The 12218-nt window shown below is 39.6% G+C and overlaps 1 protein-coding gene across 4 annotated transcripts in view; it reads left to right on the top strand.

Moving 5' to 3' along the window:
• The window catches only part of RABEP1 (rabaptin, RAB GTPase binding effector protein 1), a 115182-nt gene that overhangs the window by 46757 nt on the left and 56207 nt on the right, over positions 1-12218 (top strand). The gene's annotated exons all lie outside the window — the stretch shown is intronic.

Here is a 12218-nt window from a genome sequence, read left to right as displayed (position 1 = left end):
AGTACAACTCAATAGCAAAAAGACAGTCCAACTAAAAATGGACAGTGAATCTGAATAGGTATCTCCAGAGGAGAAACACAAATGGCCAATAAGTATGTCGTAAGGTGATCAATGACATTAGCCATCAGGAAAACACAAAATTATAAGATGCCGCTTAGTACCCACTAGGATGGCTATAATTAATATGTCTGACATTAACAAATGTTGGCAAGGATGGAGTTACCACATCCAGTTAAACATAGAGTTACCATTTGACTCAACAGTTCCACTTCTAGGTATATACATGCCAAAAATGAAAACATTTCCATACATAAACTTGTACATGGATTTTTGTAGCAGCATTATTCATAATAGTGAAAAAGGAATATCCTAAATGTCCATCAACTGATGAATACATAAACAAAATGTGTTTTTCTTATCCATAAAAAGGAATGAAGTACCAGTTCTACAACATGAGTGAACCTTGAAAAAACATTATGCCACGTAAACAAAGCCAGTCAGAAAACATCACATATTGTATGATTCTGTTTATATGAAATGTCTAGATTGGCAGTCTATAGAGATAGAAAGTAGAATATTTGTTGTCTAGGGTTGGTGGGGTAAGGAGTTGGAGATGAAAGAGCACAAGGTTTTTTCTGGAGTGATGAAAAAGTTCTAAAATTGATAGTGGTGATGGTTGCACAAGTCTGATTGAATATACTAAAAAGTCATTGAATTATATACTTTAAATGAATTGTTTTATATGTGTGATACTGTAAAATATATATTTGGGGCGTGTGTGGTGGCTCACGCCTGTTATCCTAGCACTTTGGGAGGCTGAGGTGGGCGGATCACCTGAGGTCAGGAGTTTGAGACCAGCCTGACCAACATGGAGAAACCTGTCTCTACTAAAAATACAAAATTAGCCGGGCGTGGTGGTACATTCCTGTAATTCCAGCTATTTGGGAGGCTGAGGCAGGAGAATTGCTTGAACCAGGAAGCGGAGGTTATGGTGAGCCGAGATCATGCCATTGCACTCCAGCCTGGGCAATAAGAGTGAAACTCCATTACAAAAAAAAAAAAAAATACATATATATATATGTGTGTGTGTGTGTATGTACATAAATATATATTATATATATAATATATATATCAAATATATAAATATATAAAGTGATAAGTGTCTTTGTTAATGAGCTGACTGATGGCTGGCAGCCCCTAGGTAATTTCAGGATAGGGGATGGTCACCAGAAAGACTAACACAGGATTAGAGGTTGGAACTTCCAACCCTACCTCCCAACCTCCAGGTAGAGGAGCTAAAGGTTAAGTTGATCATTAGTGGCCATTTAATCATGTCCATGTAATAAAGCCTCTGTAATAACTGAAAAGAATAGGGTTTGGAGAGCTTCCAGGTAACTGAAGATGTGAAGGTTCCTGGAGGGATGGTGCCCCAGAGAGGGCACAGAAGCTCCATGCCCCTTCCCACATGCCTTGTCCTATACACCTTTTTCTCTGTACCCTTTGTAACAAAATAGTCTTACAATAATCTGGTAAATGCAAATAAATGTTTCCCTGAGTTCTGTGGGCCCAGTGACAAATTAATCAAACCTAAGGAGATGGTTGTAGGAACCTCAATTTATAGCTGGTCAGTCAGAAACACAGGTAAAATAATTTTAAAGCTTACAATTGATATCAGAAGTGGGCTTCAGTCTTGTTAGACTGAATTTTCAGCTTGTGTGATCTGATACTATTTCCAGGTAAATAGTGTCAGAATTAAGTTGGAGGATACCCAATGGGAGTATGCTACCAAAATTACTGATTGGTTACTGGTAGGCGAAAAGTAATATGTGAATTATATCTGTATGAAGTTGTTACAAAAAAGTACAGTAAGCCAATCTAAGTAAAAAAAGATTACTAACACAAGAGAAATTACTAATATCAGAAATGAAAGAGGAGACTGCACTCTATATCCCATATATAGTAAAAGGATAATATGAGAAAATTATGGAACAACTTGATGATTAATAACCTTTCAAAAAAGAAAGCACTATGCCCAGTTGTGTTCACTGGTGAGTTCTATCTGCCATTTAAGGAAGACACTATACCATGAGTTACACCAATCTCTCTGAATCTCTATTCTCTATAATCTTTCAGAAGATAGAAACAGAGCGAATACTTCCTAACTCGTTCTGTGAGGTCTGCATAATCCTAGTCTCAAAACCATACAAAGACATTTAAAGAAAACTACAGACTTAACATCTGTCATGCACATATATGCAAGATTCCTTGACAGTATCTTAGCAAATCTAATCCAACAATGTATAAAAGTTACAGACGGCAGCCAAGTGGCATTTGTGTAGGTACTCAAGACTGGTTCAACATTCAAAAATCAATGTGTAACTTACCATATTTGAGGTGATGGATATGCTAATTGCACTGATTTGATCATTTCACAATGTATAGATGTATCGGAATACCACTTTGTACCCAATACATATGTACAATTATTATTTTTCAATTAAAAAGTTTAGGCTGGGAGTGGTGGCTCATGCCTGTAATCCCAGCACTTTGGGAGGCCGAGGTGGGTGGATCACGAGGTCAGAAGATCCAGACCATCCTGGCCAACATGGTGAAACCCTGTTGCTACTGAAATACAAAAAATTAGCCAGGCGTGGTGTGCACCTGTAATTCCAGCTACTAGGGAGGCTGAAAGGCAGGGGAATCGCTCAAACCCAGAGGCGGAGATTGCAGTGAGCTGAGATTTTGCCACGGCACTCCAGCCTGGTGACAGAACGAGACTCTGTCTCAAAAAAAAAAAAAATTGTCACATATGTATTTTTTTCCTTTTTGAGACGGAGTTTCACTTCATCACTCAGGCTGGAGTGCAGTGGTACAATCTCGGCTCACTGCAACCTCTGCCTCCCGGGTTCAAGCGATTTTCCTGCCTCAGTCTCCCAAGTAGCTGCAATTACAGGCGCCCACCACCACACCTGGCTGATTTTTGTATTTTTAGTAGAGGTGGGGTTTCACCATGTTGGCCCGGCTGGTCTTGAACTTCTGACCTCAAGCTGCCTGCCTTGGCCTCCCAAAGTGTTGGGATTACAGGTGTGAGCCACCAAGCCCAGCCTACCAGAGAAATTTAACAGGGATATTGAAATAATTAAACAAGTCTCAGAACTGATAAATATATTTTCTCAACTGGAAAATTCATTAGAGGCTTTCAGTAGCAAAATGGATCAAGCAGAGGAAAGAAGCAGTGACCTTGAAGACAGGCTGTTTGAAAAAACAAAGAGGAGAAAAAAGAATGAAAGCAATGAAGATGACCTACAGGATGTAGGAAAGTATTTCAAAAGACCAAAGCTAAGAATTGTTGGTCTTCAAGAGGGAGTTGAGCAAGAGCAAAGGTAGAAAGCTTATTCAAAGAAATAGCAGAAAACTCTCCAAAACTTGGGAAGGGTATAAATATCCACATGCAGGAAGGCCAGAGGACACTGTCCAAAGGAATTTGACCCAAGTAAAACTACCCCAAGGCATATAATAACCAACTGTCAATGGTCAAGGACAAAGAGAGGATCCTAAAAGCAGCAAGAGAAAAGTAGCGAATAACCCTAATGGAGCTTCAGTTAGTCTGTCAACAGACTTCTCAGTACAAACCATAAAGGTAAGGAAGGATTGGAATGACATCTTCAGTGTGCTGAAAGAAAAAAAAAATTGAACATCTAAGAATCATATATCCAACAAAGTTATCCTTCAGATAAGAAGGAGAGATATATTCTTTCCCAGACAAAAGTTGAGAGAATTGACCACTACTAGACCCATCCCACAAAAAGTGCTAAAGGGAGTTCTTCCATTTGAAATTTTAAAAATGCTAAGACATCAAAAAAAAAAAAGTATAAAACACACTGGTAAAATTAAGTACATGGACAGACTCAGACATGGACAGAGTTAGACTCTTAATACTACAATTGATAACTCTAGTATAAAGCCCAAAAGACAAATCTACCAAGAACAATAATAGCTATGGCAGCCTATTCAGAGATAGGTAATGTAGATATGTGTAAGTTGAGACTAGTAAAATTCAGAATGTGGGGAAAGTGGAGCTAAGTTGTAGAGGTTTTTTTCCCCACTTTTTTCTTTGTTTCTATTTTTTAAGATGTCTTCTCTTTAACTTATTATCTACAAGATGTTTTTTGTAAGCCTTGTGATAAAGACAAAACAAAAACCTATAATAGATTCACTAAAAATCAAAAGCAGTGAATTAAGACATACTACCAGAAAAAATCGTTTAGCCCCAAAGACAGGAAGAGAGGAGTTACAAAACAACCAGAAAACAAGCAATACAATGGCAGTAGTTTAAGTCCTTTCTTACAGATAACACTGAATGTATATGGATTCAGTTATCCAATTTAAAGCCTGAGTGGCTGAATGGTTAAAGAAGCCACAACTATATGCTGCCTACAAGAAACCCACTTTGGCTGGGTGCAGTGGCTCATGCCTGTAATCCCAATATTTTGGGAGGTTGAGGTGGGAGGATCACTTGAGACCAGGAGTTTGAGACCAGCCTGGGCAGCAAAGTGAGACCCTCTACAAAAAATAAAACTGGCCGAGTGCAGTGGCTCACACCTGTAATCCCAGCACTTTGGGAGGCCAAGGTGGAAGGATTGCTTGAGCCCAGGAGATCGAGACCAGCCCGGGCAACATAGTGAGACCCCATCTCTCCTAAAAGTACAAGATGTGGTGGCATGTGCCTGTGGTCCCAGCTACTTGGGAGCCAGTCAGCATGGCACTGGCATAAAAACTGACACATAGACTAATGGAACAGAATAGAGTACCCAGAAACAAATCCATGCATTTGCAGTCAACTCATCTGCAACAAAGTCACTAAGAACATTCAGTGAGAAAAGGAGAGTCTCTTTAATAAATGGTGGTAGGATGACTGGATAACCATTTGTGGAAGAATGAAATTAGGCCCCATCTCTCTCCATATACACAACAGTCAAAATAGATTAAAGATTTAAATCTAAGACCTGAAACTATGAAACCACTAGAGGAAAACATTGGGGAAATAGACATTGGTCTGAGCAGAGATTTGTGTGTAAGACCTCAAAAGCATAGGCAAAAATAGACAAATGGGATTACATCAGGCTAAGAAGCCTCTGCCAATAAAGGAAACAAAGTGAAGAGACAAGCCACAGAATGGGAGAAAATATTTGCAAACTACCCATTTCATAAGGGATTAATAACTACAATATATAAAGAAGTCAGTAACCAAAAAGCAAATCTTATTTAAACACAAGCAAAATATTTGAACAGGCATTTTTCAAAAGACATAAATGGCCAAGAGGTATGTGAAAAGATGCTCAACATCACTAATCATTAGAGCAATGCAAAGCAAAACTACAATGGGATATCCTCTCACCGCAGTCAAAATGGCTTTTATCAAAAAGGCATTCATCCACTGATGGTGGGAATGTAAATTAGTACAGCCACTGTGGAGAATAGTATGGAGGATCCTCAAAAGACTAAAGAGTTGCTGTATGATCCAGCAATTCCACTATTGGGTATATATCTAAAAGAAATGAAATCGTTGGGTGTGGTGGCTCATGCCTGTAATCCTAGCACTTTGGGAGGCCGAGGCAGGTGGATTGCCTGAGCTCAGGAGTTCAAGACCAGCCTGGGCAACATGGTGAAAACCCTATCTCTACTGAAAAAGCAAAAACAACCCCCCTCCCCCAAAATTAGGCGTAGTGGTGCGTGCCTGTAATCCCAGCTGCTTGGGAAACTGAGGCAGGAGAATCGCTTGAACCTGGGAGGTGGAGGTTGCAGTGAGCCAAGATCACACCATTGCACTCCAGCCTGGGCAACAAGAGCAAAACTCCGTCTAAAAAAAAACAACGCATGAAATCCTGTAATTTGCAGCAACATGGATGGAACTGGAAGTCATGATGTCAAATAAAAGAAGCCAAGCGCCAAAAGACAAGTGTCACACGGTCTCACTTGTGGGCGCTCGTGAGAAGACAGACTAGACTGGTGGTATGAAGGTCAGGGAAAGCTGGGCTCGGGGGAGATGAAGAGAAGTTGCTTAATGGATATGAATATATGGTTTGATAGAAGAAATAAGACCTAGTGTTAAACAGATCAATAGGGTGACTCTTGTTTACAGTAATCTATTCTAGATTTCAAAATAGCTAGAAGAATTCGAATGGTTCTAGTGTAAAGAAAAGACAACCCCTGGTGCCATGGGGATGAAAAAAAACGACAAATATTTAGGGTGATAGATACCCCAACTACACCCAGTTTGATTTTTACAAGTTACATTAATGTATTATCACATGTACTTTGAACTATGTACCTCTATTATGCATCAATAAAAATAAAATACAATGGTAACAAAATGAACAGCCCCATTACCAAATGGGCAAAAGACCCAAACACCTCACTAAAGAATATATACAGATGTCAAGTGAGTAGATGAAAAGATTATTAGACTATGAGAATGGCCTAAATCCAGAATACTGCCAATACCGAAAAATGCTGGTGAGGATGTGGAGCAACAACAACATTCATTGCTGGTGGGAATGCAAAATGACGTAGCCGCTTTGGGATATAGTTTAGTGGTTTCTTACAAAACTAGGCATACTCTTGCCTTTTGATTCAGCAGTCATGCTCCTTGGTATGTAATTAAATGACTTGAGAAGCTTTGTCCCCAAAACTTGCACAAATATATTTATAACAGCTTTATTCATAATTGTCACAACTTGGAAGCATGGAAGATGTCCTTCAGTAGGTTAACAGATGAATAAACTGGTATATTGAGACAGTGGATTATTATTCCATGCTCAAAAGAAATGAGCTATGAAGTCATGAACAGACATGGAGAAAAGTTAATGCATACTACTAAGTGAAAGAAGGCAATTTGAAAAGGCCATATACTGTATGATTCCAAGCATATGACATTCTGGAAGAGACAAAACTATGGAAACAAAACAGAAAAAGATCAGTGGTTGCCAGGGGTAGGAGGAAGAGGGGGTGAATACGTAGAGTACAGAGAATTTTTAGAGCAGTGAAACTATTTTATGTGATACTATGGTGGTGGGAACATGTCGTTATACATTTGTTAAAACCCATAGAATGTACCACAGTAAGAGTGAACCCTAGTGTAAACTAAGTGGGTGATGATAATGTACCAGTGTAGGTTCATCAGTTGTATCAAATGTGCCACTGTGGTACAGGGTGCCTATAGTAGAGGAGTGTGGATGTACAGGGCTGTGAGGCATATGGGAAACCTCTATTTTCTGCTCAGTTTTGCTGAGAACCTGAAACTGCTAAAAAGTTTATTGAAAAAAAATAAGAAAATACAGTCATGTATTGCTTAGTGATGGCGATACATTCTCAGAAATGCATCGTTTGGTGATTTTGTCCTTGTGCAAACCTGATGGAGTGTACTGACAAACACCTAGATGGTACAGCCTACTACACATGTAGGCTACATGGTATAGCCTATTGCTACTAAACTGAAAAGCTGTACAGCACATTACTGAATACTGTAGGCAGTTATAACAGTGATATTTTTGTATTAAACATAGCTAAACAGGCTGAGCATGGTGGCTTATGCCTGTAATCCCCGTACTTTGGGAGGCCGAGGTGGGTGGATCACCTGAGCTCAGGAGTTCAAGACCAGCCTGGCCAACATGGCGACACTCCATCTTTACCAAAAATATAAAAATTAGCCGGGTGTGGTGGCACATGCCTGTAATCCCAGCTACTCGGGAGACTGAGAAAGCAGAATCGCTTGAACTTGGGAGTCGGAGGTTGCAGTGAGCTGAGATCATGCACTGCAGTCTAGCCTGGGCGACAGAGTGAGATTCTGTCTCAAAAAAAAAAAAACCCAAAAAACAAACCCAAAAAGCAACATAGCTAAACATAAACAAGATGTGTGACACTATGATGTTGCCATGGCTAGATGTCACTAGGCAATAAGAATTTTTCAGCCCCTATAATCCATGTAACCACTGTCATGTATGTTTTTTGTTGTTGACTAAAACGTGATTATTTTGCATATGACTGTATGTCTGAGATTTGTCTCATAATATATACGGAGTGCATATGGATGGATTGGGGGTGATTTGCCATGAGTGTATGGTTACTAGAGCTGGCTGGCGCATACATGAAGTTTATAATAATTTTTGATATCTGGTAGGGTAAGTTTTCCCACTTATTCAAAATGATGATGGCCTTTTTGTTAAACTTTTTCTTATATAAACATTTAAAAATAGACAAAAGTAGACAAAACAGTATAAAGCTATGTTAATTTAGACAGTATATAAAGTATTGGCATGAAAATAGACAACTTTTATAGAACAGAGTTCCCCAGATCAAACCCTCACAAATGTGGAAATTTGAAATATGACAAAGATGGCATTGTCAGGATGGGAAGACTGGGACAATGGGCGTAGGACAATGAGAACATCTGTCAGATAAGGCAGGTTTCAGTTTCACACCTGAATACCTGTCAACATAGTATATGATATATTGAGACTGTGGTATTCTAATTAATGAATGAAGTAGTTATCAACAATCAACGATGTTGAGGGCTAAGAAGTAACTGCAAAAGAACATTAAGGTTTTAAAACCTGCAGCATAAGTAAAGGTGTAACATACATGCACTGTAATGATAAATCCAAATTCCCGACGGTTGTTACTTCAGAGGAAGGTTGGGTCTTTGTGATGTTCTGTTTCCTGAAGTTAAAAAGAAATGGAAGGAGATGTAGCAAAATATTAAAAATGATAGGTCTAGGTGATAGGTAATAGGTGTCCATTATAGAACTTTTTGTATTGTTTCTGTGCTTGAAGTAGTTTGTAATGCTTTATAGCATTACTATAGGCCAGGCCTAGTGACTCATGCCTGTAAGGGCACATCACTTGAGCCTAGGAGTTGGAGACTAGCCTGGGCAGCATGACAAAACCCCCTCTCTACAAAAAATACAAAGGTGTCAGCAGGGTGTATTGGCACATGCCTATAGTCCCAGCTACGTGGGAAGCTGAGGTGAGAGGATCACTTCAGCCTGGAAGGCAGAGACTGCAGTGGGCCGAGGTTGCATCACTGCACTCCAGCCTGGGCGATAGAGCGAGACGCTATCTTAAAAAAAAAAAAAAAAAAAAATGGCCGGGCGCAGTGACGCACGCCTGTAATCCCAGCACTTTGGAATCCGAGGCAGGTGGAACCACGAGGTCAGGAGTTCAAGACCAGCCTGGCCAAGATGGTGAAACCCTGTCTCTACTAAAACTACAAAAATTAGCCAGGTGTGGTGGCAGGCACCTGTAATCCCAGCTACTCGGGAGGCTGAGGCAGGAGAACCGCTTGAACCCGGGTGACAGAGGTTGTGCCACTGCACTCCAGCCTGGGCAACAGAGTGAGACTTTGTCTCAAAAAAAAAAAGCACATTAGTATAACCAAAGGAAGTACTTGAATCTTGTTTTGATCTTAAACAAAATATTCAGAAAGACTTTCTTTTTTTTTTTTTTTTTGTTAAATTGGAGAAGTTTTACCAGAGATTTGGTATTAGTTATCAGGCAGTCATTAATTTTGTTTTGTGTGACAGTGGCACTTTGTTTATATAAGAAACTCTCCATATTTTTAGAGATGCGTCTGTACAGTACATTAAATAATGTAATATTTCTGGGGCTTTAAAATACTACGGGAAAGAAAAAGGATAGTTTAAATAAGCATGGCAGGTTGGGTGTGGTGGCTCACACCTGTAATCCTAGCACTTTGGGAAGCTGAGGCGGGTGGATCACCTGAGGTCAGGAGTTCAAGACCAGCCTGGCCAGCAAGGCAAAACCCCGTCTCTACTAAAAATACAAAAATTAGCCGGGTGTGGTGGCACGTGCCTGTAATCCCAGCTACTCGGGAGGTTGAAGCAGGAGAATCTGTTGAACCCAGAAGGCAGAGGTTGCAGTGAACCAAGATCGTGCCACTGCACTCTAGCTTGGGCAACAAGAGCGAGACTCTGTCTCAAAAAATAAATAAGCATGGCAAATCTTGATTCCTGTTGAGTCTTGGTGAAAGTTGTATGAAGGATTGTTGTAATATACCCTCAACTTCTGAATATGCTTGAAAATTTTTATAATTACATATACAACAGTAAAAGCAATAAACGAATGTTGGAACTCCTACTATTGACAAACATGTTTGAAATGCTTTACTACAAAAAATTAAGATTTTCTAACTTCTGTTTGTCTCCTGTTTTTTTGTATTATATATATCAATATAACATTCGCATATAATATATATTCATATATAATAACTAAAGTTAGTGTTCACCAAGTCTTCCTCCAGACTCTCTATTTCACTTTTAAGTGCCAAAAATGGATATTTAGATTTGGTATTTGTTTACAGTTTTTCTTTTCATAATGACAGCATGGTACTGAATACCTCTGGGCAATCTCCAACAAATCAAAAGTACCAGAGGTAATTAGCACGAGGACCTGTTAAGTATATAAACTTGAGCCTTGAAAAAATTGTAGTACCCAAAAATGAATCAAGTATCCCAGAAATAATGCTTTTTCTTTTTTTCACTTTTTATGAAATAGTTTGAGACTCAGAATATAGAGTTGACACACATAAACTTTTCCTTTGTGGTTTCACGTGTTTATAACTTTCTGGGTTAGTCCTGGTTGCATGCCTACCACGACTTCCTAGGTGTCCGTCTTTAAGCGACTTTACACAATTCCTTTTTGTAATTAATGTTCTTTTTTTTTTTTTTTTTTTTTTTTTTGAGACGGAGTCTGCTCTGTCGCCCGGGCTGGAGTGCAGTGGCCGGATCTCAGCTCACTGCAAGCTCCGCCTCCGGGTTCACGCCATTCTCCTGCCTCAGCCTCCGGAGTAGCTGGGACTACAGGCGCCCGCCACCTCGCCCGGCTAGTTTTTTGTATTTTTAGTAGAGACGGGGTTTCACCGTGTTAGCCAGGATGGTCTCGATCTCCTGACCTCGTGATCCACCCGTCTCGGCCTCCCAAAGTGCTGGGATTACAGGCTTGAGCCACCGCGCCCGGCCGTAATTAATGTTCTTAAAACTGTCTTTGGCTAGAGATTCAGAGTATTTTAAGAGCGATGGAAACTGATGTTGAGAGAGTAAAGATTTCAAAACAACTTAGCATGACTAGGTATTTCCCTCTGTAACTTGGACTACCAAATCATTAACTCCTGTGATTGTTTGATAACAATGTTTCACAACATTTAAAAGTTCTTTTATTTTACTGTTGGATTTTTATAAGTAGTTAGAAATTTATGCAAGAAAGTATTGCCACTGTCTTCATGAGGAAACCGAGGCTTGGGAGTCTTGTGATTTCCTTAAAGTCATACAGCTGGTTAGTGGTAGAGTTAGATCTTAAATCAGTTTATTTTCTTGGTCAGTTTGGCTTACTTATTGTGCTTTGGAGAGGAAATTGATAATTTTACAAAGATGAACAATTTTTTTTTCATAAATACCTTACAACTTGAGATGCTAAAAGACATAAGTTAAGGCCAGGCACAGTGGCTCACACCTATAATCCCAGTGCTTTGGGAGGCTGAGGCAGGAGGATCATTTCAGCCCAGGAGGCCAAGACCAGCCTGGGCAGCATAGGGAAACTTTGCCTGTACAAGAAATTTCAAAAATTAGCTGGGCATGATGGTGCATGCCTGCAGTCCTAGCTACTCAGGAGGCTGAGGTGGGAGGATCGCTTGAGCCCAGGAATTTGAGGTTATAGTGGTCTGTGATTGTGTCACTGCACTCCAGCCTGGGCGACAATTGAGACCCTATCTCTTAATTTTTTTTTTTTTTTTAAAGAAACACAGCAGCTGACTGGGAAAAGTTTTGTAAGAGAAGACAGATTTAATATCCAGAATATATAAAATGCTCTTACAGATCAGAAGGAAAATCATTCATTAGAAGCAAATGTAAAGAATATCACCAAACAGGAAATGAGTCAATAGTAAATATATGAAAAGATGCTCAAACTCCTTATTAACAGGGGAAATGTAGATTAAAATGACCATTTGCTACCCATGATATTTACAAGAAGTTTTAAAAGACGGAAAATAGTGACTGTTGTTAAGGGTATGGGAAAACTATCACACATCCCCATATACTGTTAATAAGTTCATCTTTTTTTTTTTTTTTTTTTTTTTTTGAGATGGAGTCTCGCTCTGTCGCCCAGGCTGGAGTGCAGTGGCCGGATCTCAGCTCACTGCAAGC

This window comes from Trachypithecus francoisi, unplaced genomic scaffold, assembly GCF_009764315.1.
Source record: "Trachypithecus francoisi isolate TF-2019V2 unplaced genomic scaffold, Tfra_2.0 Lachesis_group20, whole genome shotgun sequence".
Lineage (NCBI taxonomy): Eukaryota > Metazoa > Chordata > Mammalia > Primates > Cercopithecidae > Trachypithecus > Trachypithecus francoisi.
The sequence above is the reverse complement of the archived record's forward strand: the minus strand, read 5'-3'. Positions and strand labels throughout refer to the sequence as shown.